Below are 26,849 nucleotides of genomic sequence, written 5' to 3'. Positions count from 1 at the left end.
ACCACGTAACGTAGCTGAACTGTTTAGTTGACGAGTAATTCACAACAGTGCTACAGTGCTGGTGGGGTTGGGACAAAGCAGAGGTAAATAAGCAAACATTGCATTATATCTACAGTTACCGAACTTGACATTTCATCAGAAAGGAACCCAGTGAGAGCGATTAAGGAATTGCAGGTGACATACTAATGTTCCTGCAAGATGAGTCAGTGGAATGTGTAGTATCGTATATGCTCGACTGTGCAGACAATGTGCATGAGGAGTACAACGATGACGACACGTGCTCAACAAGTGAAATTGATACTGAAATAGATGCCAGGCCATGTAGTTCATCATTCTTGTCGGACAGGGAGCCACAAATCCCGTCTCCAGTGAAACGTAGTAAAGGACAATCGTTGTCCAAGTAGTGGATTCCAAACATAATTACATACATGGAAGATCACTTGCAGCATTTTAAAAACCAATTATGAACAAATTTAGAATAAGTCTGCTGCGATATGACCGTGTGTGCATAACAAAAACCTTGGATATCCAAGGGATGAAAAGGTGCTCCTGTTACAAAAAGTGGTGATTGCGCTTTTCAAGGATGCTCGATACAATTTACAGGATGTGCAAGATAGTGACCTACTATGGTATGCATATCATGTTGCACGCGACATGGATTATGGTGATTTCAAGGGAAGCAGGGGTTGGTTGCATAATTTAAAATAGTGCAAAGAATTGGAAGACGTAAGATAATGAAATTTCAAACAAATCTTCAACTTGATAATACACAGAAAACTGTGAAATCGGCCTGAAAATTTGTAGATGAGATAAAGAAACTTATCCCATGGTTCAGTAAGGAATTTGTTTCCTACTCCATTCAATCGGCGTTTGAAGAGGAAATGCATATGAAAGGAGTCCTGGAAATTAGAAGTACCAAGAGAGTTGTAAATGGCTAAATGGCTCTGAGCACTATGGGACTTAACATCTATGGTCATCAGTCCCCTAGAACTTAGAACTACTTAAACCTAACTAACCTAAGGACATCACACGAAACCCAGTCATCACGAGCAAGATCAACTAACATCAAGGCCTTAACGCATTCGTATACAATTATACGGAATATTAATCTGGATGGTAAATAGAGCGAGAAGTTCTTTTTCGTGTGCGTGATCTTGCAAGGGCAGTTGGGAATGTTTCCGTCATAGCAGGCAAGAGTGCGAAAATGGGCGAAAGAGAAATACAACTACGCTATGAGGACTGCCTTTGGCCAATAACTGTTCACAATAATTTCCTTTTTCTTGATTCCTAGTCTGCGTATAAAAATCATATTCCTTTAGAGCAAACTATTCCTTCTGAAAAGTGTGTGACATTGCAATTCATACCACCTGACACCACTCGACAAATTCAATCTCTGGATGTATGTTTTTTTCATGCCTATAGAACATATATTGCCGCACTATCTTCAGTTATGCCTTAAGGGGTAGCCAGTTTAGTGATAAGCTCCACGACTGACTGTTTCGCATTCGGTTACATGGCATCACATTCCATCAGTTCTCATCACCCCGTTACACCTATATGATACTACATGCATTCTGTAAGAGTCGATACCTACCTGAACGTCCTGCACGATCTGAAACTCCGAAGGAGTTCTTCGATCATGATGGTGCAAACCTTAATGATCACTGTTGCGCATCATTTTTCATTCGGTTTTCATGTTGCAAGTTAATGGTTTGTTTTAACATTTCTTGAATGTCGATGATATAAATTTTGTGAGGTTTAACGCATACATCCCATAGAAGTTTGATCTCTGTACCTCCCTGACACTCATTTTCTGTCGCCCTCCTGATGCACATGGTGAATCATTAGCAGCTAATGTTTTTCCTGTTATACCTGTAAACATAACATTTTCAAATGAGCCTTATTAAAGATTGGACTCGCAACCTCGCACTCAAGGGGTTCTTTGTAAGCTCTTAACATGTCGACGACGAAGTCGTAACTGACGGAGAAATCATCTTGGCATTTACCTTATCTTGTTGGAGGAAGCCACGATGAAACAAGATTTTTACTACTGGGTGGAGCTTTAAACCCCTCTCCTCTTAAAAATTTTAAATCCTTCTACTACTGTGGAGAGCGTGTCCTAAAGCTTAAAGGTAACTTTACAAACTGAAGCGCCAAAGAAACTGGTATAGGCATGCGTATTCAAATACAGAGACGTGTAAACCGACAGAATACAGCGTTGCTATCGGCAACGCCCTTATAAGGCAACAAGTGTTTGGTGCAGTTGTTAGATCGGTTACTGTTGCTATAATGGCAGGTTATCAAGATTCAAGTGAGTTTCAACGTGGTATAATAATCGGTCCACGTGCGACAGGACGCAGCTTCTCCGAGGTAGTAATGAAGTGAGCACGACCATTTTACGAGTGTACCGTGAATATCAGGAATCCGGTAAAACATCAAATCTCCGACATCACTGCGGTCGGAAAAAGATCCTGTAAGAACAGGACCGACGACGACTGAAGAGAATCGCTCTACGTGACAGAAGTCCAACCGTTCCGCAAATTGCAGCAAATTACAATGCTGGGCCATCAACAAGTGTCAGCGTGCGAACCATTCAACGAAACATCATCGATATGGGCTTTTGGAGCCGAAGCCCCACTCGTGTACCCTTAACGATTTTACGATACGAAGCTTTACGCCTCGCCTGGACCCGGCAACAGTGACACTGGACCGCCAATGAATGGAAACATGGTGCCTGGTCGGACGAGTCTCGTTTCAAATTGTATCGAGCGGATGTACGGGTATGGAGACAACCTCATGAATCCATGCATGTCAGTTGGGGACTCTTCATGCTGGTGGAGTCTCTGTAATGGTGTGGGGAGTGTGCAGTTCGAGTGATATGAGACCCCTGATGCCTAGATACGACTCTGACAGGTGACATGTACGTAAGCATCCAGTGTGATCACTTGCATCCATTCGTGTTCATTGTGCTTTCCGATCGATTTGGACAATTCCAGCAGGACAATGCGGCACTCCACTCGGTCAGAATTGCTACAGAGTGGCTCCAGGAACATTCTTCTGATTTTAAACACTTCCGCTGGCCACCAAATTCCCCAGACATGAACATTATCCAGCGAATCTGGGGTACCTTGCAACGTGCTGTGCAGAAGGGATCTCCACCCCTCGTGCTCTTGCGGATTTATGGACAGCTCTGCAGGATTCATTGTACCAGTTCCCTCCAGCACTACTACAGACATTAGTCGAGTCCATGCCACGTCATGTTGCTTCACTTCTGCGTGCTCACAGGTGTCCTACACGATATTAGGCAGGTATACCAGTTTCTTTGGCTCTTCAGTGTACCTACGAAACAATGTGAAGAAAATGTTACTACAGTGTTCCAGAAAGTGTACTCTCCTTCGATATTAAATCCTATCTACAACTGACAAAATGTATGAATTCGTCTGGTGTCGTGCAAGTAACGTCAAACCGGAGCACAATTACAGCACATACACGTGCCTCTGACCCCTAAAGACAGAGAATGTGATTCTTCTTTCTTTTAGACTCTCCCTCTGTGTGGCAAACAGCGACTTATTTGCGACGTGAAGGCCGATCACATATTAGGAGCCCAGAGCACATGGTGTGCCCATTGCAAAAGCTCCGCTTTATATTCAGCGCTGATACCATCATACCCGACATCTCGCCCTCCATACTTCAGGTAACTGCAGTAAGAACAGACAGTGGTTCATTTGGCACCGATAATTCTATTGCTACTAGTGCGTAAGGGAAAATTTCGTTCCTCGGTGACAGTTGTAAACTATCGCTATGCTCCTCTTAACTTCTAGATAACGAACCTCTGATCAGAAATTGTTGTCACAGTGTTCGAGCAGTCCGCAGCTCGTGGGGTAGTGGCTACTGTTGTGCCTCTAGACCACGCTGTCCGGGTTCGATTTCTCGGCCGGATTCTCCACCTCAGGATGGGTGTTTGTGTGCTCCTCATCCTTTCGTCATCATTTGGGAAAGAGGCGAGACTGGACAGTGTAAAGATTGGGAATTTGTACGGGCGCTGATAGCCACGCAGTTCAGTGCCTCCAAACCAAATATCATCATCATCAGTATTTGAGCAGCAGGACAATTATTCAACCACCTTGCTACAGTCCCAGTGTACCAGAGGCGTTGTACAGCACTATTTTGAAAATAACAACTCAACCTTCGTGCCGATTACTCTACACTTTTCTGAGATGTGCTTGGTTCGAATCCAGCCAACATCTGGGCGACGTAAAATGAAGACCCACGATTTGTCCTTAGCATTCGTAATATTTTACCCTTCTTGTCCGAAATTTTTCATTCTGGAGCGTTTTATGTTCCTCCTGAATGTTCTTTAGATTAACTTGAAAATTCTGAGAGTGTTTCATTTTATTTCTGAAATTTTCTCTACTTGAACTATAAACTCGGAATCAACATTTTTTTGTTCTGTAGGCAGACACATAGATCTGATGAAAAAAGTTTTTTTCTTTTTTTTTGTACTGTAAGCTTTTTCTCGGGTAGTTTTTCATCCATTTTGTCTATAAGATTTTCGTAGTATTCCTAACTTATTGGGTTAGTCTTCGAAAGATAACAAATCAGAAGAATACCTTATGCTACCCAGAAATAGTAGATACAACCGATCCACCTGAAGATATCGACCTCCCCCTTTGATTCCCAGAGCACTGATTTCCACCCGCTGTTTTCGTTGCTATTTCGTTTATGTGTGAGTTGCTGGACCAATTTCATACAATGTATCAAACTGGAACGTCACGTGGGTTAGTTTTTAAAACAGTTGAATAATTGATGGGAAGTTTTCTTTCGCGTTTTCTTTTCATCATCAGTCAACAAATGAGGGCTGCGCAGGGTAGCCGTGCTGTCTAGGACGTCTTGTCACGGTTCGCGCGGCTCCCCCCGTCGGAGGTTCGAGTCCTCCTTCGAGCATGGGTGTGTGTGTTGTCCTTAGCGTAAGTTAGTTTAAGCTAGTTTGATTAGTGTGGAAGCCTGGGGAACGATGACCTCAGCAGTTTGGTCCCATAGGAGCTTACCACAAATTTCCAAAAAACAAATGAGGAAGCAACTTTGAAGAACGTTTTCCCGCAGTAAACTCTTCAAGTTAGTCGTACCTTGTTTTGCTTGTGATACATCTACAGCGTCACGTATTTTTTATTTTTATAATTTAATGTCGACCAATATATTACTGGGCTTCTTCTCTATGTTATTTGGAACGTTTACATGTTATTCTTCAAAAGGATTACAGGGACCTTTTTATTCCGTCGCTACTTTCTTATTTATTGCAAACGAAGAAGCAGACCTCTTGTTAATCTTCATCAACTTTGGCTAGGTTACCGTTGGTGATAAACCGTCAGAAATTAAGAATTTTTTGATGGCACGACATTTGAACGAAACGTTAAGCGTATCTACTTCAAACAATCGTCTAAACTGAACTATTCCAGAGGTTAACTTAAATTACGTTACTACGCAATATGCACTGACATGAAAAACTGATATTTACGCCACCTCTGTGTCAAGCCGAGAACGTGCTCCCATAATATTCGAGTTCAGAATATGCTCTAAGATCCTGCTGTGGATTCCATCACTGTCTCCGCACATCTGCAGTCAACCAACGGCGCACGTGAAGGACTCGATGCACATGAGACGTTAAACACAAAAACCACCACAGTTGGCAGTAGGGCTTTTGCGTGTGGTCGACAAAGCGGGACTGAGAGACTTCCTGAGCTCCGCGCACGAGTGCGTGTCATTACAGCCGACAGCCCGCGTGTGCAAGCGGCAATCATGCCGTTTCCGTCAGCTCAACAATGAAACGAAAACCGCAGAATGCAGGCAAGCTGTGCCCCCTCTCGTAACGGGCAGTCCGCGCCCTGCACGGCCGCTCAACGTTTCCCATGCTCTCTACACTCCCAGCGCATGTCTGCCAAAATGCAACAGCTTCTCATGTCAGCAATGCAATATCATAATGTTTCAAAGCGAATACATTTGCCCACATTGGGCATTTCAGAATATCACGAGTGCTTTAATCAATCATAAAATGCCTACAGCTACAGAATGCACGTTACTATATTCTTAACGAGACATCTGTACATTTACAAATCACAAGTAATCTTTCGACGTGTGGTGGTGGATGGTATATTGTGTACCATTGGTCAACATCAGCCTCCCCTCCCCCACTTTCCCACTTTCCTCTTCCATTTGCGAACTGTTAAGGGAAGACTGACAGTAGGTAATCTTTTGAATAAGTTCGACCTCGTCTCATCTAACTGTCATCCTAATTTTACAGGATACGTATCGGATGATGTTACGTATTGCTTCATTTTGGAACGATTGCTCTCAAAATTTCAATAACACTGTGGTGCGTAACGCCTGTGTCTCAGCGTTGGCCACTTGAGCTGGATGAGAATATTCATGACACAATCGCCCTGACTGAATGAAAGTGTGATAAAAAGCAGAGATCTTCTTTGACTCTTTACTAACTCTTCTACTGATCGTAGCAGGTGATACATCCACTCTTATGTGCAATTCTCGTAATTGGTCGAAAGGGTATTTTTCACGTTACCTCTTCCATGGGGCAGTTACAATCTTTTTGCGACTTCTTCTGTGAACCTCAAGCTGGGGTGTGCAGTTGGCAACCTGGTATATGTAGCCATTCTAATTTAATTCCTTGCGGAGAAATAATCCTAAATATTTTACCGTTGTGACTTTTTCCAATTTCTCATCAACACTGATGTAATAAAACAATAACGAATCACTCCACCTATTTCCTCGCACTACGTTGCATTGAGAGTCAACGGGAAATCTTTGTACAAAGCATGAGTCCACTCCCAATGTTTTCGCATTTCGTTACAATATTCTGGCTTTGCGACTTCACTATATACAATAACACCAGATGTAAACAGCCTCATGGAATTTCAAGCGTTATTCACGAGTTCACTGTTATATATGTTATGAACAGTAATCGTCCTACTAACTGTCCCTTGTGGTATTCTCAACGCAATTTAAAATAAAAAATTTATGTCATATTACGCTCCCCGCATCAAAGGCTATAGAAACAGTGATAATGATGTAGGTTGGTTGGTTGGTTTTGGGGAAGGAGACCAAACAGCGAGGTCATCGGTCTCATCGGATTAGGGAAGGACGGGGAAGGAAGTCGGCCGTGCCCTTTGAAAGGAACCATCCCGGCATTTGCCTGGAGCGATTTAGGGAAATCACGGAAAACCTAAATCAGGATGGCCGGACGCGGGATTGAACCGTCGTCCTCCCGATTGCGAGTCCAGTGTCCAACCACTGCGCCACCTCGCTCGGTAATAATGATGTAATTCCTGACGAAGAGCTACTAACTAATGTTACAATGATTGGTTTATCATAGAAACGAGTATTTACATTGGAAAAATATTCTGTTTGTTAGAATACTGATCTCCGCCATTTCTTCACTTCAGGTCACTGAAAGATCTGAGGAAAAAATCAGAAACGCAAGTTAGTTTACTTATTTTCATTCAGTTAAATTCTATGGAATCATATACAAGTGTAAATTAGCTTTATGGAGAAAAGAGTACATTGAACAAAAGTAAGAACGGTATGGGATGTCTATCCACGATCATCTTGTAGTTTCCTGTTCAGAGAGTTACAAATTTTAACTACTTTTCATTATAGGTTACATATTCACTCACGAAATTTAATGTAATCCATTGCTGTTAAAATGATGATGTCCCTAACAAAGAGCCTGCCAACTCCGAAAGTATATGAATAATGCTCGTAGCATTACGCTAGGCCGGCCTCAGTGAACGAGCAGTTCTAGGCGCTTCAGTCTGGAACCGCGGGACGACTACGGTCGCAGGTTCGAATCCTACTTCGGGCATGGATGTGTGTGATGTCCTTAGGTTAGTTAGGTTTAAGTAGTTCTAGGCCGGCCACGATGGCCGTGCGGTTCTAGGCGCTCCAGTCCGGAGCCGCGCTGCTGCTACGGTCGCAGGTATTATCCTGCCTCGGGCATGGGTGTGTGTGATGTCCTTAGGTTAGTTAGGTTTAAGTAGTTCTAAGTTCTAGAGGACTGGTGACCACAGCAGTTAAGTCCCATAGTGCTCAGAGCCATTTGAACCATTACGCTATGCATGTACAAGAAGCTTTTGTAGTGTAAAAGAGTTACACGTACAGTTTGTAACGGGTGCAAGTGCAGATATTGTTATATGTGGTCCCTTAATATGTACGTACACACATCAAGAGTGTTGGTTGGTTTTTCTCCGTGTCAAACAGTCTTCCCACAGATACGTTACAAACTATACGACCTGATGTTTTTTTGCATGGTCATACTGAACCACTAAGTGGACAACATCTGTCAATATAGACTAACTGTTTTGCGTAGACGTGTCTACACTTTAACACTTGACCTAGTGCCCAGGGGAAAATGAGCATTAATGGCTTGCTCTTGCCACACGTACTTGGAGGTACTATCCAACCTGAAAATATAGGACTTGTAATGGTTATAATTATTAGTCTCCATACGACATAAATACTGATATTATGTTGTTCAGTGCATCGTCCTCAGCCACCAGTAGAAATATCTGCACTTATGCCTGTTACGCCCTATATTCCTCCGTTATAATAATTAATTCTTTTTACTTCAGTTTGTACTAAGCAATATATGAACAGCGTGCAACCACATCTAAATACGAATTATGTCAAACTATCCCTAAAATGGCAGGTGCAATGTAAATCTAGTCTAAACTAAAAAAAGTTGTCACAGATTGTCCTCGAAAATCTAAGCTAAAAGACTTCCCCAAGACACGATGCATTAATCCTGCACGTTTTGTAAAATGCCAGCCACACACTTACAAGAAAAAGTGCTTAATAGGGTTTTAGTCTACCTTTATAACGCAACACAGACACTATTCTGCTTGTCATGGATTCTCAAGTCCTTGACAGGATTACGAAAGCGTGTGGCATCAGATGTCTACGCACAGGTCATGCAGTTCCCATAAATTACAGGCCGGTGATTTGTGGACGTAGAACTTGTTGTGACTTGGCAAGACAGCCAAGCCACTAGGAGGTAGCCGAAAGGCACGCGTTTAAGCTCACGCAGGCTGGCGTGAGGTCTGGAACAGTTAAAGGAGTTGAGTCTAGCAAAAAAAGTACGTAGCTCCTGGAATACTTAACTTTAATCCATAATTGGTGAACATCGGTCTGACGGTACATGCATCACAAGATAAATAGCAAATGATAATGGCGCCTTGCTAGGTCGTAGCAAATGACGTAGCTGAAGGCTATGCTAACTATCGTCGCGGCAAATGAGAGCGTAATTTGTCAGTGAACTATCGCTAGCAAAGTCGGCTGTACAACTGGGGCGAGTGCTAGGAAGTCTCTCCAGACCCGCTGTGTGGCGGCGCTCGGTCTGCAATCACTGACAGTGGCGACACGCGGGTCCGACGTATACTAACGGACCGCGGCCGATTTAAAGGCTACCACCTAGCAAGTGTGGTGTCTGGTGGTGACACCACAGAACTGGCGGCAAATAGTGTCCAGATGGGCTCCAATGAATTCAGATTAGGCAAATTTGGTGGACAGGAAGTCAACGTGAGTTCACTAACACGCTCCTAAAACCACTGCAGCACAATTATGCCCTGTTGACGCAGACAGTAATGCTGCTGGAAGATGCCACCGCGTTAGGGAACACATCAAACATGAAAGGATGCCGATGGTCTTCAATAATGATCACGTAGTTCACAGCTGTCATGGTTCCTTCCATTAATACCACTGGCACCATGGAAACCGAGGTGAATGTTCACCATAGCATAACACTGCTTCCCTCGGCTTGCATCCATAGTGCATAGTGCATGTTTCGAGTAGCTGTTCGCCTGGACAAAGCCTTAACCAGACACGATCATCATCCTGGTGTAACAGAGAACGCGATTCATCCGACCAGGCGCCCCGTAACCATGGACACACGTCCCAGCGCTCCCTGCAATTGCCACTGACGTCACTGGTTCAACATGGAAACGCGTAGGTATGTTCTTCTGCGCAGCCCCATGTTCAAAAACATGCGCTGAACGGTGTGCTCTCAAAAATTTGTGCCTGCATCAGCATTGTACCCTATCGTCAACTCTGTCACACATCTACTGCCTACCCTTCTTTGTAGAGCAGGTAAGCCTCCGACCTCCACGTTATATAATATCGCCTGCTCGAAGTTTCACCATCCTTCAACTTTTTTCTATAGATGCTCACTACAGTAGCACGACAACATGAGACCAGCTTCGACGTCTCTGAGATGCTCGTTCCCAGGCGCTTGGCCCTAACAATCTGTACTTTGTCAAACCCTCCATTTGCATCTCGTAATATCTCTAGGATGGTTACCCATTCGTCTCTGCTCAAATTACACACTATCTGATCAAAAGTATCAGGCATCTATTAGTGGACAGTAACATGTTTCGTGTCAGCTCTTCACCTTTATGATGATTTGAACTCTGCTGAGGTCATTTCTAGTAACGGGTATCTGGATGTCTGTGGAGGAACGGCAACCCATTCTTCCTCAAGAGTCGAAACTAGAGTGAAGTTGGACGCTGGAGTCTGGAGCCAAATCAACGTTCTAACTCATCCCAAAGGTGTTACGTTGGGTTCAGCTTGGGACTCTGAGAGGCCAACGCGCTTGAGGGATGTTACTGTCCACAAACCATTGCCTCTGAGATACAGCTTCATGACAGGGAGTACTTTCATACTGATACAATCAATCATCGTTTCTGAACTGTTATTCTACCGTACGCAGAACTCAGTGCTCTACAACGTGATTATATTCTCCCACATTTAATGTGTTTTTAAGCATAATGAGGGTACCACGCAACCACGAAAACATCCGCATGCCACAACACTACATTCTCTGCACTTCGCTGTTGGCACTACACACGATGGCAGGTAACGTTCTCCACGAATTCACCAAACACAAACCGTTCCACGTGATTGCATCTGGGTATAGAGTGATTCATCACGCCGAGTCATTCGTCTCCAATGATCCACAGTGCAGTGGCGTCGCTTTTACACTACCTCAGGCGTCGCTTGGTAACGTGTGACTTACGAGGAGCTACCCGACCACTGTATACCTTTCTTTGTAACTCCTCCGTACAGTCATTGTGCTATCTGGACTACTGGTAGCACTTTGGAACTCACTAGTAACTCCTTCCGCTGATGTCACGCGATATTTTGGAACCAATATCCGCAATGTCCGGCGGTCCTTATCCGTCAGTGCCTGAGGACTCCCTCGTTTTGTTTTAGTTGTGGTTTTTCCTTCGCGTTTCCACTTCAAAATCACATCATCAAGAATCTACTTGGGTATCTTTAGAAGGGTTGAAATGTGCCTGATGGATTTGTTACTCAGATGACATCGAATAACCAGTCCACGTTCCAAGTCACTGGCCTCTCCTGACTGAATTCTTCCACCTTTATTGCTTCTCTACTGGCGACGCAAAATTCCCCGCATCCTTTTATACTGGCGAGTCAGCCTCTCCTGACATCTAGCGGTTAATTACGCATTAAATACTGCTGTCTGGATAGCGTATACGTACTACTTTTAACGCGCCACGTATGCGCAACAACATCAGACGAATTTAAATCTCAGGGTGGCTGGTGGTCATGTTTTGGCTTTTCATTCTGTACTGCGACTCTTCCCATATCACAGTAGCTTTGCCTAAGATACTCCACGTAATTTACAATTTATATGTATCTACAGGGTGAGCCAGAGGAAAGGTATATGCTTTGAGGGGTGACAGTATAGGTGATTCTGACCAAAAAACTTCAAATGAACATATACCCTTTTCTTAACCGTGCCGCGCGGGATTAGTCGAGCGGTCTAGGGCGCTGCAGTCATGGACTGTGCGGCTGGTCCCGGCGGAGGTTCGAGTCCTCCCTCGGCATGGGTGTGTGTGTTTGTCCTTAGGATAATTTAGGTTAAGTAGTGTGTAAGGTTAGGGACTGATGACCTTAGCAGTTAAATCCCATAAGATTTCACACACATTTGAACATTTCTTAACCGTACCCGACGCACAGCTGTCTGAAAACCACGGTCCTAAGTCGCATGCCCTTATTCAGAAGCACTCGCATGCCAATACAACCAACGCGACATTAGATTGCTGCCGCGCTGAGTGACCACGCGGTTTGAGGTGCCATGTCACGGATTGCGGGCCCTCCCGCCGGAGATTCAAGTCCTCCCTCGGGCATGGCTGTGTGTCTTGTTCTTAGCATAAGTTAGTTTAAGAAGTGTGCAAGTCTAGGGACCGATGATCTCAGCAGTTTGGTCCCTTAGGAATTCACACACACACACACACACACACACACATTAGGCTGCCTAGTGTTGTCCTTAGTGACCATTTCAATGCGCACTTCAGTTGCGCATGGTTGGGTGACAAGTCCCTAGCTTACCTCACATCTCATCACTTCAGTGGCTGCACCATTGTACTACAGTGTTGTTACATGTACAGTAAAACCAGTACGGGTCAGTGTAGTGAAAATAACACAGATCTTCACACATGCGGAGTGTGGTGACACGATTTTTGCGCACAGGTTTTGCAATAGGAATTCCAGTGCTTTGTTGGCGAATGTGAACGACGGTTTCCTAATCGCAGAGTTCAGAATAGCAGAGCATTTAGCAGGATGTTTGACAGATTTCGAGAGTGTGGTACGCTTCGAAACGTGTGTGTTGAATCTGAACATCCCGTCCAATAAGATTCTTTAAATGGTAGATCGCAACGGCACTACCAGCTCTAGAAGACTTGCTGCACAGATTGCTCTTCCACAAACACGAGTGATGCGCACAGTACATGAGCAGGGTCTGCATCCGTATCATCGGTCGAGTGTGTAACATCTGCATGTAGGAGATGACGCCAAACGAAAGAAATTCTGTCAGCGGATCTGTGCCAGTGAACGCTGTATTGCACGTACTCCGTTCACTGAGGAGTCAACATTTACCCGCAACGGCTTCAATAACACCCGCAACTTTCATGTGTGTGCACGTTAAAATCTGCACGCTACTTTGCAAACAAATTTTCAACCAAGTTTCTCATTGAATTTGTGGTGCGGTACTATTGATGACCAACACATCGGTCCAGTTATTTAGTTAACAGTGTTAATGGAGTACGGTATCTTGATTTCCTTCAAAGTGTGTTATCAGAACACTTGGAGGATATTCCTCTGGCACCACAACGTCGTACGCACTTTAGCACGGCGGATCTCCTGCACATTCCGTACGGCTGGTGACAAAGTACTTCACTGACACGGATCGGTCACCGTGGAGTCATTTCGTGGCCATCGAGGCAACCCAATCTTACTCCATTAAATTAATGTTTGTGGGGTTGGCTTAAGAGCGAAGTCTACAAGAGCAGAGTTAACACAAAGTAAGAACTTCTCGCTTGTATTTTATATGCGTGTGCTCAGGTAAACGATCGTATGAGTGAGCTCAGATCAGCAACACAGCTGCTGTCTACAAGAGCTGCAAAGTACGATGGAATTTTTTAAACATCTCTTGTTAGGAAATGTGCACAATTAAACAAAAAATTAGACCACAAGGATTCATTTACTATCACTTGCATTTGTCCTGTACCCCATTGTTATCATAAGTTTCCTCGGAAAATATTAAGAATAGGAATTATGTTCATACGATGTTTTTTGTTCAGAATCACTGATAATATGACCCCTCAAAGCCTGTACCTTTCCTCCTGGCTCACACCGTATTTATCTCAGAAAAAACAAAAGATCGGGACGTGATATGGGTTAACCATAGCTTTGGAATACCATTTACCTGTAGACGCGAATAACCACAGTAAAACAAGCAATCGAAGCCTCCTGTGAGCGATTGCTTGATTGCATCGTACCAATATATTTTGAAGTATTATAGTTACTGAAGTCACATGTATAAGAGCAGCTGAGTGACAAACTTCGAGAAATACCCACGTACCAATATATTTTAAAGTACGAAAGGCTTTCAGTAAGTAATGCAACACTTTTTTTCTGAAAACAGGTTGAGGTTATTCATGATTACAATACACTGTTATACCCCACTCTTTTGGATATATAAACGTATTTTTCAACATAAACGCCGTTCAATGCTACGGCCTTATGCCACTTTACTGGGAGGGACTATATGCTTGCATGGTACTAGTCTTCTCGTCGACGTCGGAACCAACGTCGCTCTGCATTAGTAACCACCCCTTCATCCACGTACTGTTTGTGGCGCCGGCCGCTGGTGACCGAGTGGTTCTAGGCGCTTCAGTCTGGAACCGCGCGACCGCTGCGGTCGCAGGTTCGAATCCTGCCTCGGGCATGGATGTGTGTGATGTCCTTAGGTTAGTTAGGTTTAAGTAGTTCTAAGTTCTAGGGGACTGATGACCTGCGATGTTAAGTCCCATAGGGCTCGGAGCCATTTGAACTGTTTGCGGCATCCTTCATTAGGCTAGACAGATGGAAGTCGGAAGCGCGAGGTCTGGGTTGTAGGGTGGATGAGGAAGAAGAGTCCAATGAAGTTTTGTGAACTCCTCTCGGGGGCGTAGACTTGTGTGATGCGTCACGTTGTCGTGGCGAACGAGAAGTTAGTTTACATTTTTGTGGCGATGAACATGCGGAAGTAGATTCTTCCATTTCCTAAGGGTAGCACAATACACTTCAGAGTTGATCAATGCATCGTAAGGGATGACATCAAAGAGAATAATCCCTTCAGAGACACAGGAAATCTCCGCCATGACTTTACGGGCTGGGGTGTGGCTTTGAACTTTTTATTCGGAGGAGGGGTGTTGTGACGTCACTCCATGGACTGCTGTTTCGTTTCCGGTTCAAAGTGATGAACCATGTTTCATACCCAGTGACGATTTTCGACAAAAAAATTGTCACGAACAGCCTCGTACCGCGCAAGCAGTTCCGTACAGACTGTCCTTCCTGCTCTTTAAAGAAAACAATAGATTCAAACGTAAAATAATATATGGAGATATATTGATGATACCTTGCTTCTGTTTGATGGAACAAAAGATGAGATCGAAGAACTACTAGCAGTATTCAGTTCTTTCCACAAAAACATAATTCTCAATAGAACATGAGGGCAACGCAAGCATAAATTTCCTGGATCTTAAATTCTACAACTATCAACAAAAACATAAGTTCAACATACACAGAAAACACACATACACAGACATAACGCTGGACAACTCATCATGTCATCCCACCACACAGAAACATGCTGCATTAAGTCCATGCTACACAGAGTACACTCTCTTGATCTAGAAGGAAACACCCTCAAGAATGAGATAGATACAATAAAGAGCATTGCCATAAGCAATGGCTGCACAGCCAAAACTATTGACAACTTAGACAGACAAATACACAAAAGCAAGACAACGAATGACAACACTATGAAAGAAGAGATCATGTTCGCCAGTATCCCATACCTGGGCCCCATATCACAAAAAATAGCTAACCTTTTCAAAAAAACAAATGTAACAGTTTGATTCTCAACTAATAATAAATCAAGAAACTTACTCATCGACAACATAAAATCAAATACGCAAACGTACAACAACAGTGGAATGTACAAAGTATCGTGCCACAGTTTTCCTGCCTATTTTGTAGGGAAAACAGGTAGAAACTTCAAAACCAGTTTTCAGGAACATGTAAATGCTTTCAGGCTCAACCACTTTGAAAAATCTGTCATTGCACAACATATGTTGGAAACGAAACATGTTATCAACGATCTAGAAAACAATTTGGTAGTATTACATAATGAAGCCAATGTTAAGACCCTAAATCTGTTAGAACAACTGGAGATATACCTCCACAAAATCAAACAACCAGAATCGATGTTAAATGAAGAACAGATTTCGCAAGCCACAGCTATTTCAGTAATTTTAAAGATCTGCTCTAAAGTAATTTCCTGCATATGTCAATTGTTTAATAATTATATCTTTAGCACTATGAAAAATTCATCTTTGACCACACCATGTACAAAAACATCTGTGAAGTGTTTACAAACATGTATTTGCGAATGTGCCTCTTGGATGAACTGATATGCTCGAAAACGATGGAGGAAAAACTTATGCTGTTACTAAGACGTTAAAAACGCTTTTCTTGGAGTATTTGGTAAGTTTACACTATTCATCTTTTCCACTCTTTCGCACATACCGAATGATCAAAAAGTCAGTATAAATTTGAAAACTGAATAAATCACGGGATAATGATGTAGATAGAGAGGTACAAATTGACACACATGCTTGGAATGACATGGGGTTTTATTAGAACCAAAAAAATACAAAAGTTCAAAACATGTCCGACAGATGGCGCTTCATCTGATCAGAATCGCAATAATTAGCATAACAAAATGGTTCAAATGGCTCTGAGCACAATGGACTTAACATCTGAGGTCATCAGTCCCCTAGAACTTAGAACTACTTAAACCTAACTAACCTAAGGACATCACACACATCCATGCCCGAGGCAGGACTCGAACCTGCGACCGTAGCAGCTGCGCGGTTCCGGACTGAGCGCCTAGAACCGCTCGGCCACCACGACCGGCGAGCATAACAAAGTAAGACAAGGCAAAGATGATGTTCTTTACAGGAAATGCTCGATATGTCCACCATTGTTCCTCAACAATAGTCGAGGAATAATGTTGTGAACAGCACTGTAAAGCATGTCCGGAGTTACGGTGAGGCATTGGCGTCGGATGCTGTCTTTCAGCATCCCTAGAGATGTCGGTCGTTCACGATACACTTGCGACTTCAGGTAACCCCAAAGCCAATAATCGCACGGATTGAGGTCTGGGGACCTGGGAGGCCAAGTATGACGAATGTGGCGGCTGAGCACACGATCATCACCAAACGACGCGCACAAGAGATCTTTCACGCGTCTAGCAATATGGGGTGGTTCTAAAAAAAAAAAAAAAAAAAAACCACGTCATTCCAACCATGTGCGTCAATTTTTACCTCTCTATCTACATTATTCCGTGGCTTATTTTCAAATTTATACTGACTTTTTGATCACCCTGTATTTTCCGCGTCTGTCTTACGAAATTCGTAACCTAACATCAAACCTTTTCGTGACAGGAATATGCATTTCATCTCATTCAAGAGAACAAATAAGGCATGTATTAAGAGGAATTACACCTGAAAATGGATCCACAGGATCCGAAATGCATCGTGTACTGAATAAAACACGAAAAATTGTGACTAAAGGCGTTTTTTAATTCATACCTCGAGTGTACGGAGTACAGTCACGTGTGAAGCTGCGAGATGCGGTGGTGACCCAGTGGCACACACCTTGGAGTACCCCACCAGGTGGACGAGTGTATCAGCACTACCAACAGAGTGGTGCAGTGATGCAGAGAGGTGTTTGGTTGTGATCCGTGGATCACCTCAAGTGAGAATGTCCGGCATTCCAACACTTCAGAAGTCACACCTGTGGTGGCCGGCTGGCACACAGGAGATCGGACAGGTTCGCGCGACCTTGTTGTAATGTTCGCCAAACGACTCGCCGTGCTTTTGTTCACTGCCAGGTCTCCGTAGACATTCTTCAAGAGCCTATGAATATTGCGATGCTACTGTTTTCCACCAAAAGGAACTCAACGACTCCTCCCTGCTTGGAACGTACCTTCGTTTCAGACACCATTTTGAAGGCTACGAACAGAGTCGCCACCTATCGGAACTTTATGAAACCCCAGGGGCCGAAGAATGTCCTACAACAAATTCCGTAGTTTTTTTTTTCAAGCGAAACTGGCCGCGAAAAAATTAATTGCATTACTTCTTAAATGCCCGTCGTATTATAGTCACTGAAGTCGCATGAAGAAGTGCACATGAGTGATGAAATTCGAGAAATACCACCGACTGGCACGCAATGCAACATGCGATGTGAGGAAGATCACCTGCCAAGTACAAACACAGAAAAAAGTTCGTAATGACGGCCAGCGATGTGGAAGTGTTCCCGGTGGCAGGGAAATATAATTTGCCTCCTCCAGGGACAACGACAGGTAACAGTGGAGCTCCTGGGAAAAGCGGAAACCAGCGCAGGGAAAATTATAGTGGCGACCAGCTATAATGCCCGCGGAGATGTCGCCACCTCGTTAGGCCAGCCGTGACACGGCTCATTTACCAGCGCCCGCGCGCCCTCTTTGTTTGGGGACACCACTGCCAATTTCTCGTCCTCGCATCTGCCAGCAGTATCCTGTTGCAGAGGCCACACACTGGAATTCTTTAGGACCAAAAATATTTCTCTCCGAATAACTGTTTCATTTATTTAACAGCAGAGTGTTTGCAGTCCGGAGGATCCAGGTGACACACATGGCGTGGCCGAGGATGTACACTTGGCGGGAGGACTGGAAAGGGATTCATCCACTTCGTGAGAATAGCTGATCAGGTATACGAAGGACAAGTAGCGGCTCCGGCTTGCAATCGTTTGTATAAATAGCCGGGATATAGTTGTGCTAATTGTGTGACAGGGAGACACTGGGCTGCCGGCCTCTGGACCTGATAGTAATTTATAGTCGGCGTAAGTCCTATTTTGTACCAATACTTTGGAACGGGAGAATGGGATATAAATACACTCTAAAACAAAAAAGGTCGAGGCGGGACTCGCCACTCAAGACAGTTCTACTCCATTCAATGAGATTCTAGGCCGAAGAAGTGCCTGGAGGCGCACCAGGCAACATGTCATACCGGTTTGAGGGACGCCCTCCATGCGGTCCGAAAACCAGGAGTGATGATCTGTGGTGCCATTTCTTTGCATAGCAGGACCCGTTTGGTTGTCATGCGCGTCGCCCTTACAGCATAGGGGTATGTCGACGATATTCTACGTCCTGTCTTTTTGCCCTTCATGGCAAGCCATCTTAGGCTTACATTTCAGCCAGATAATGCCCGCCCGCACACGGCAGGAGTTTCTGCTGCTTATCTTCATGTTTTCCAAACCCCACTGTGGTCAGCACGGTCGTCACCAGTGAGATAGTTTGGTGCATTATGGGCAGAGCCCTAGGAACATCTCGAGACTTTGCCTACCGCGCCTATCGTACAGAATTTGGCACGATATCCCTCGGGAGGACATCCAAAAATTCTCTCAATCAATGCCAAGCCGAATAACTGCTCCCGTAAGTGCCAGAGGTGGACCAACATGTTATTGACTTGCTCAATTTGAGAAGCTCTTTCTCTTGAATGAATCATCCAATTTTTCTGATATTGAAGTCATTTGTTCGTCTGTACATGCACATCTACCGATTTACCGAGTTCCGTCCTATTCAGATAGTTCTTTCATGGCGGTTTCTTTTTTTTTTTTTTTGTTGCTTTATTTAGTAATGGAACTTCACGTTTTTCCTTGAAGATAACGTGCGTCAAGTCACACATGTCTCACATGCTCATCATCAACATGACATATTCCGTCCTAGACGCAAGATTAATATTCTCGATTCTTTCGTCTTCTTGACGATCCCTTTTGCGGCATAGACCGCCTCTTTGTCGACTGCACACGGCACGCGGCTTAAGGATTTTATTTGCAAGGCATATGTATCTATTTCCATTAATGCTTTCCAACAGGTTGTGCTCCTTCAGTGCTCTACACGACGTATATTTAGAATCGCGTGCGCGGGACAGGCATGCGACTTTTCACCTCATTCTCCGATTCGCATATCGAAGACAGTGCCCTACACCACCTGTCGGTGATTTTCGAAACTAATCGTGAAACTTCAGGTTCTGAATTAACAGCTTTTCCAGTAGTGAGACAGTCTGTAGCAAACTCTTATCGATCATGATCATTGATTCCAAAGTCAGAGAGCCTTCGTTAAACACAACAGAAACAATGCCCAAACTTCGCGCGGGCTAGGTGCCCAATGGTTGCGAATAATGAAAACCTATCTGGTAAGAATCCCATATCACGCAGCAATACTTCAGAAGAGGACGGACAAACCTTGAGTAGGTAGTTTCATCAGCAGAATCGCTGCATATTCCAAATTTTATGCCGATAATTCACAGTTTTGATGTGAAGACCCTCCCATTTCTTATTGTTTAGTGTCAAGTGCCATTTTTCGGGCCATGCACATACATTGTCTAAATCATCTTGCAGTTGGTTTTCATTTTCTGATGCATTCACTAGACGGATACGATTGTATCATCTGCAGACAATAAAAGAGGGCTCCTCAGATTGTAGGTTTATATAAACTGAGAACAACAAACGAGCTATAACACTTTCTTGAGGAACCGCAGCAAATAAAGGTTATTTTGCAGTTTTATTTCTATTCATACGTTTCCTTCGCTGTGTATTAGCACATCCTCTTAGTTTTCTTAATAGTTTTAAATGTTTTATTGTGGTCGAGTCTGCTTGTTGAGACTCTCCATGTGTTTTTCCCATCCAGCGAACGAGCAGCAGATCTTCGAGACTGTAGTCCTAAGAAAGCTAACAAGGTCGACAACCCGCGTGAAGGCGAACGAGGCTAGTGACCGTAATATACGGTCTATTAAAGATGAAAATTTCCAGGAAGACGTAGGAAAATTTTCTAGTTTAGTGACCGCAGTGGCAGGCACGGCGGTATTGTTTACAAGAAATACGAGGCGGGAAAGAAAAGCCACGTTACAAAGGGACCGAATTTAGAATCTGTAACCAATAACAAAAATTGGCCAAATGCGAACAGGACTCTCACGCTGAGGGTTTCATACAAACTTAATTATCTCTACAGACAATTCATTCATTCCGGGAATCGAGGTTCTCGAAGATTTTTGCTTGTTGTCGACATTGATACTGGGAGGGATTCCAAGACTTTCGAGAATGTTTTAATTTCAAGTTTGAAGTCGGATAACAAATGACAAAATAATTAGTTTTTTCGTTTGGTAGTGCTACAGGTTAACAACATTCTGATGTTGTCCCTGTACCTGTACTGTGAAACCTTTCTTCTTGTCAAATTTCGTGACAATGTCAAGAGGAAATACCCCATAGGTTTTAATGAACGAGTTTGCGAGTATCAAAATAGTTGACATAAATGGCCGTATCTTTTGATTGGTTTGATTTAGAAGCTTAATTTTTTTGCACCACCAAAGAATTATAGATCTCAGTATGTGACATAAATGTCAACTAGACACGTCTGCCCATTCCTGAGAAAAAGGGTTCTTAATAGACTGACTGACAGACAGTCTGACAGCAAATGACAATTTTTTTACGTGTGACATAATTACAAATAAACAATTTTTGGATTTTTCGTTCGGTTGCAGCGTGAAACCGTGGTTCTTGGCAAATTTCATGATTCTAGTTCAACGCGAAGTAGCAAGTAGGTTTTGATGAGTGAATTTGTGAGTATCAAAACATGTGACATGAATGGCCGTATCATACGAATGCTTTAACTTAGAAGCTTAATATTTTTACACCACCAGAGGATTATAGACCTCAGTATATGAATTAAATTTCAACTAAACATGTCTATCCGTTCCTGAGAAAAAGGGTTCTTAACAGAGAGACAGGCAGTCTGATAACAAATGACAAAATATTTTTTCGTGTGACATAACTACGAATTAACAGTTTCCTGATTTTTCCTTTGGTTCTAGCGTGAAACCAGACCTATTTGCAAATTTCAAGATAGTAGGTCAACGGGAAGTACCCTGAAGGATCTGATGAGTGAGTTTTTGCGAGTACCAAAATATGTGAAATAAATGGCCGCATCTTTCGAGTGCATTGACTTATAAGCTTCAATTTTTTCATCCCCAAGAGACCGTAGACCTTAACACGTCACATAAATTTCAACTGGATGTATCTACCCGTTCCTGAGAAAAAGGGCAAAAGTCGGACAGATGGGCGAACAGAAAAGTGATCCTATAAAGGTTCCGTTCCTACTGATTGTGGTACGGAATACTAAAAATTAAATTATAAATTTAACATTATCTGTACTCCATCGCCGAAAATTTGCCGAATTACTTCTCATTTCGAGAAAGGCTGATTTGTATCTGTAGGCGATGATTAGGAAACTTTTTGCTGGCATTTCTTGTGCTTTCGTCCTCAGAGCGACGTAATTATTGCTGGAAAATTAAGCCGAAGAAGTGCCTCCGATATGGAAAGGCGAGAGAGCGGCGCGCGTGAGTTACACTTTCCTTCCTAGCGGCTCGCTCGCTCCCCGCTGCTCATTAAGCACATTGTGTGGCCGCCCGCGCACGCACACACGGCCGAGCTGCTGGCGCACCTAGCGTCATGCTAAGCTATATCCCTTTTGTTCTAACTCGCTGTTTCCTTCGCGGGACGAATAAAGAGGCGGAGCGCGCACAAAACACTCTCTATGGCGGCGCTTCCTTCCTTCACATACAGCCAAAATTTAAATTCTGCTCATCTTCGTTTTCCTCTTAGGCACAGCGGGCCTCATTAACCTCGAGATTCTCTCAACAAAAGGAGTGCGGAACGTGTTTCAATTTGCCTGCATGCGTGGCTTTCCACCGCGGGAATAATTCACCGCACACAACAAGGTCGGGTTGTACTTAAATCTTGTGAGGGAACCGCTGTTTGTTAACGTCTGAAACAATTGTAGGGTTTAACGGCGGTCTCCGCCTGAGGTGGCTTTCAGTAGACAGTAGCCGAGTGCCGAGTGACAGTTCTAAAGACGTCACACACAAAGAGAAAAGATTATGAAAAGTGACACACACTTATTTCAAATACAGTATAAAGTACACATGTTATTCTACTGGAAGACAGTAGATAATTTTCCAAAACAAATTTCTCAGGTCTGTAGCCACTGTGTTCGCGTGCTCGTTCATGACATGGCCATTGTTACAAAAAAACAACTGAATAAATATTTCACTAACCTTATTTAATCTAGAAAAGTAGCTCGTAGCAAACTTTGATAGTAATGAATTCGAGGACATGTCCTAAATATTGTATTATCGATTTGTCATTGTACACTGAAGAGCCAAAGAAACTGGTAGACCTGTCTAACATCGTGGAGAGCCCCCGCGAGCACCCAGAAGTGCTGCAACACGTGTTGACATGGACTCGACTAATGTCTGAAGCAGCGCTGGAGAGAACTGACACCATGAATCCTGCAGGACTGTCCATAAATCCGTAAGAGTACGACGGGGGGGGGGGGGGGGGGGGGGGGGGGAAGATCTCTTCTGAACAACACGTTGCAAGGCATCCCACATATGCTCAGTAATGTATGAACATTACTGGGGAGGTTAGTGGCCAGTGGAAGTGTTTAAACTCAGAAGAGTGTTCCTGGACCCACTCTGTAGCAATTCTGGACGTGTAGCCTGTCGCATTGTCCTGCTGGAACCGCCAAGGTCCGTCGGAATGCGCAATGGGCATGAATGGATGCAGGTGATCAGACAGGATGTTTACGTACGTGTCACCTGTCAGAATCGTATCCAGATGTGTCAGGGATCTCATATCAGTCCAACTGCACATGTCCCACACCATCACAGAGCCTCCACCAGCCTGAACAGTCTCCTCCTGACATGCAGGGTCCATGGAATCATGAGGTTGTCTCCATACCCGTACACGTCCAACCGCTCTATACAGTTTTAAACGAGACTCGTCCGACCAGGCAACATGTTTTCAGTCAGCAACAGTCCAACGTCGGTATTGACGGGCACAGGCGAGGCGTAAAGCTTTGTGTTCCGCAGTCATCAAGGGTACACGAATGGGCCTTCGGCTCCTAAAGCCCATATCGATGATGTTTCGTTGAATGGTTCACACGCTGACATTCTGCAGGAATTTGCGGAACGGCTGCACTTCTGTCACGTTGAACGATTTTCTTCAGTCGTCGTTGGTCCATTTCTTGCAGGTTCTTTTTCCGGCAGCAGCGATGTCGGAGATTTGATATTTTACCGGATTCCTACTATTCACGGTACACTCGTGAAATGATCGTACGGGAAAGTCCCCACTTCATCGTCACTTCGGATATGCTGTGTCCCATCGCTCGTGCGTCGACTATAACACCACGTTGAAACTCACTTAAATCTTGGTAACCTACCATTGTAGCAGTAGTAACCGATCTAACAAAAAAAAAATGGTTCAAATGGCTCTGAGCACTATGGGACATAACATCTGTGGTCGTCAGTCCCCTACAACTTAGAACTACTTAAACCTAACTAACCTAAGGACATCACACACACCCAAGCCCGAGGCAGGATTCGAACCTGCGACCGTAGCAGTCGCGCGGTTTCGGACTGAGCGCCTAGAACCGCTAGACCACCGCGGCCGGTTCGATCTAACAACTGCGCCAGACACTTGTCTTATACAGGCGTTGCCGACTGCAGCGCCGTATTCTGACTGTTTACGTATTTCTGTATTTGAATATGCATGCCTATACCATTTTCTTTTGCGCTTCAGTGTACTTCTTTTATTGTTATTAATATAATGATAACGGCTTAAGTAACAAATTATGACTAAATTAATTACGTTCTATAATAACGCGAGAAGCTATTCTGCAGGCGTTCAGCACAGCAGCCTTCTCTAGTTGGCAAACGACGCAGTTTTATATCCCGTAGGCTCTTGACAGCCCTTTTTCTGATTCCCGTTTTCGACGTTACCACGGTGACAACGTTCACAGACTTCTCCTTTCACAATCACCCTAGCAAAAAAATGGGCTGCAAATGCGGAAATACATTGAAATAAGAGACTTTGATAAAGGGCAGATTATTAACACTCAGATCCTGTGAACGATTATCTCGAAAATAGCGAAGTTGGTCGAATGTTCGCATGCAACTATCGTGAGTATCTATGGACAGAGGGGTAGACGGACAGTGAAACTACTACTAGGTGCTAAATGGTTGGGTGTCCACGGCTCATCACAGGTCGTGGGGTCCGGAGATTTGCCTGCTCTGTAAAGTTGGATAGTGTGGTGTCACCGCCAGACACCACACTTGCTAGGTGGTAGCCTTTAAATCGGCCGCGGTCCGTTAGTATACGGCGGACCCGCGTGTCGCCACTGTCAGTGATAGCAGACCGAGCGCCACCACACGGCAGGTCTAGAGAGACGTACTGGCACTCGCCCCAGTTGTACAGCCGACGTTCATAGCAATGGTTCACTGACAAATACGCTCTCATTTGCCGAATTTGCCGAGACGATAGTTATCATAGCCTTCAGCTACATTTGCTACGACCTAGCAAGGCGCCGTGTTCAATTGATAAATATTATGAAGCGTGTACCGTAACGAGAGATGTTCTACAATTGTGGATTAAAGTTAAGTGTTATATCAACTACGTACTTTATTTGCAATTCTCAAGATATTGTCCTGTTCCAGACCTCACGCCAGTCAGCGTGTAATTAAACGCGTGCATTTCGGCTACTTCCGAGTGGCGTGGCTGTCTTGCTACGCCACTACAGATAAAATGGTTCAAATGGCTCTGAGCACTATGGGACTCAACTGCTGTGGTCATAAGTCCCCTAGAACTTAGAAGTACTTAAACCTAACTAACCTAAGGACATCATACAACACCCAGCCATCACGAGGCAGAGAAAATCCCTGACCCCGCCGCACTACAGATAGATGGTTATCTCTGGCATCTCTGCGGAAAGAGCACAATGCTAGTGCACGCGCAAGTATTTCGGAGCACACCGTTCACAGGAATTTGTTGAACACTGAGCTCCGCAACAGACCACCCCTGCATGTTCACATGTTGACCCAACGACGTCGTCAGTTACTATTGCATTGGGCACGGGACATCGGGATTCGACCTACGATCAATGGAAATGTGCCGGCTCTTCGAGTGAATCACAAATTTGCTGCAATAGGTCGATGGTCGTCTCCACAAACGCCGTCATCGAGGTGAACAGTGGCTCGAAAATCGCAACGGATCACGGACACAGGCTGTAGGAGCATTATTACGCTACTGGAGATATTCTTCCGCTCTTGCATGGGATCTGTGGAAGTAATCAAAGACACGCTGACAGCTGCGAATCACCTGATTCCTTCTTGCTTGATATCTTCCCCGGCGGCACTGTCGTCTTTCAGCAGTATAATTGTCCATGTCTCGGAGCCAAAACCGTGCTACAGTGATTTGAGAAGCAGTACAGTGAACTCAGCTGACGTCTCGGCGACCAAATTCTCCTGATGCAAATCCTATGGAACCCATCTGGGTCGCTATCGGGTGCCATCGCCGCTTACGCAGATCAGCGGCCCGTTATTTACGCAAATTATATGACCTGTGCATAAAAATCTAATGCCACATACCTCCACAAACCTACCAAAAAACTGTCGGATTCATGATACACAGAGCCGGCCGCGGTGGCCTAGCGGTTCTAGGCGCTTCATTCCGGAACCGTGCGAATGCTTCGGTCGCAGGTTCGAATCTTGCCTCGGGCATGGATGTGTGTGATGTCCTCAGGTTAGTTAGGTTTAAGTAAACCTAAGTTCTAGGGGACTGATTACCACCGATGTTAAGTCCCATAGTGCTCAGAGCCATGATAAACAGAATCAGTGATGTATTTCGTTCTAAGGACGAACAAAGAAGCTGTTAAGCAGGTGGTCAAAATGTTTTGTTCATCAGTGTATAATATAAAAATGACAATACTTTAGTGTCCTCATTGAAAGACCAATTTATGTGGGTGAGTCTGAATAACGCCGCTAAAATAGTTTATAATAGGCTACTACTACAATCAAAGGAGATTCGCCTTGTAAGAACACCCTTAGCGATAACACCAGGCTGAGTGTAAAATGTGCAGTACGAAAGTAGTCACGACCTGTGCATACATTCTAAGCAGTGGGTTCTTAGATTATCCTTTATGTCCAATTGGTGGAACTGACTTCAGCGTTCAATTAGTTTCTCGTCTGCATTTTAAGTTCCTTAAATGTGAATATGGTAAGTGTCAGAACTGCAGGGAATTCATGATTCCAACTTTTACAGAGTCAAATAAACGCTATGGA

Source organism: Schistocerca americana, chromosome X, assembly GCF_021461395.2.
Source record: "Schistocerca americana isolate TAMUIC-IGC-003095 chromosome X, iqSchAmer2.1, whole genome shotgun sequence".
Lineage (NCBI taxonomy): Eukaryota > Metazoa > Arthropoda > Insecta > Orthoptera > Acrididae > Schistocerca > Schistocerca americana.
This window is presented reverse-complemented; position numbering follows the sequence as displayed.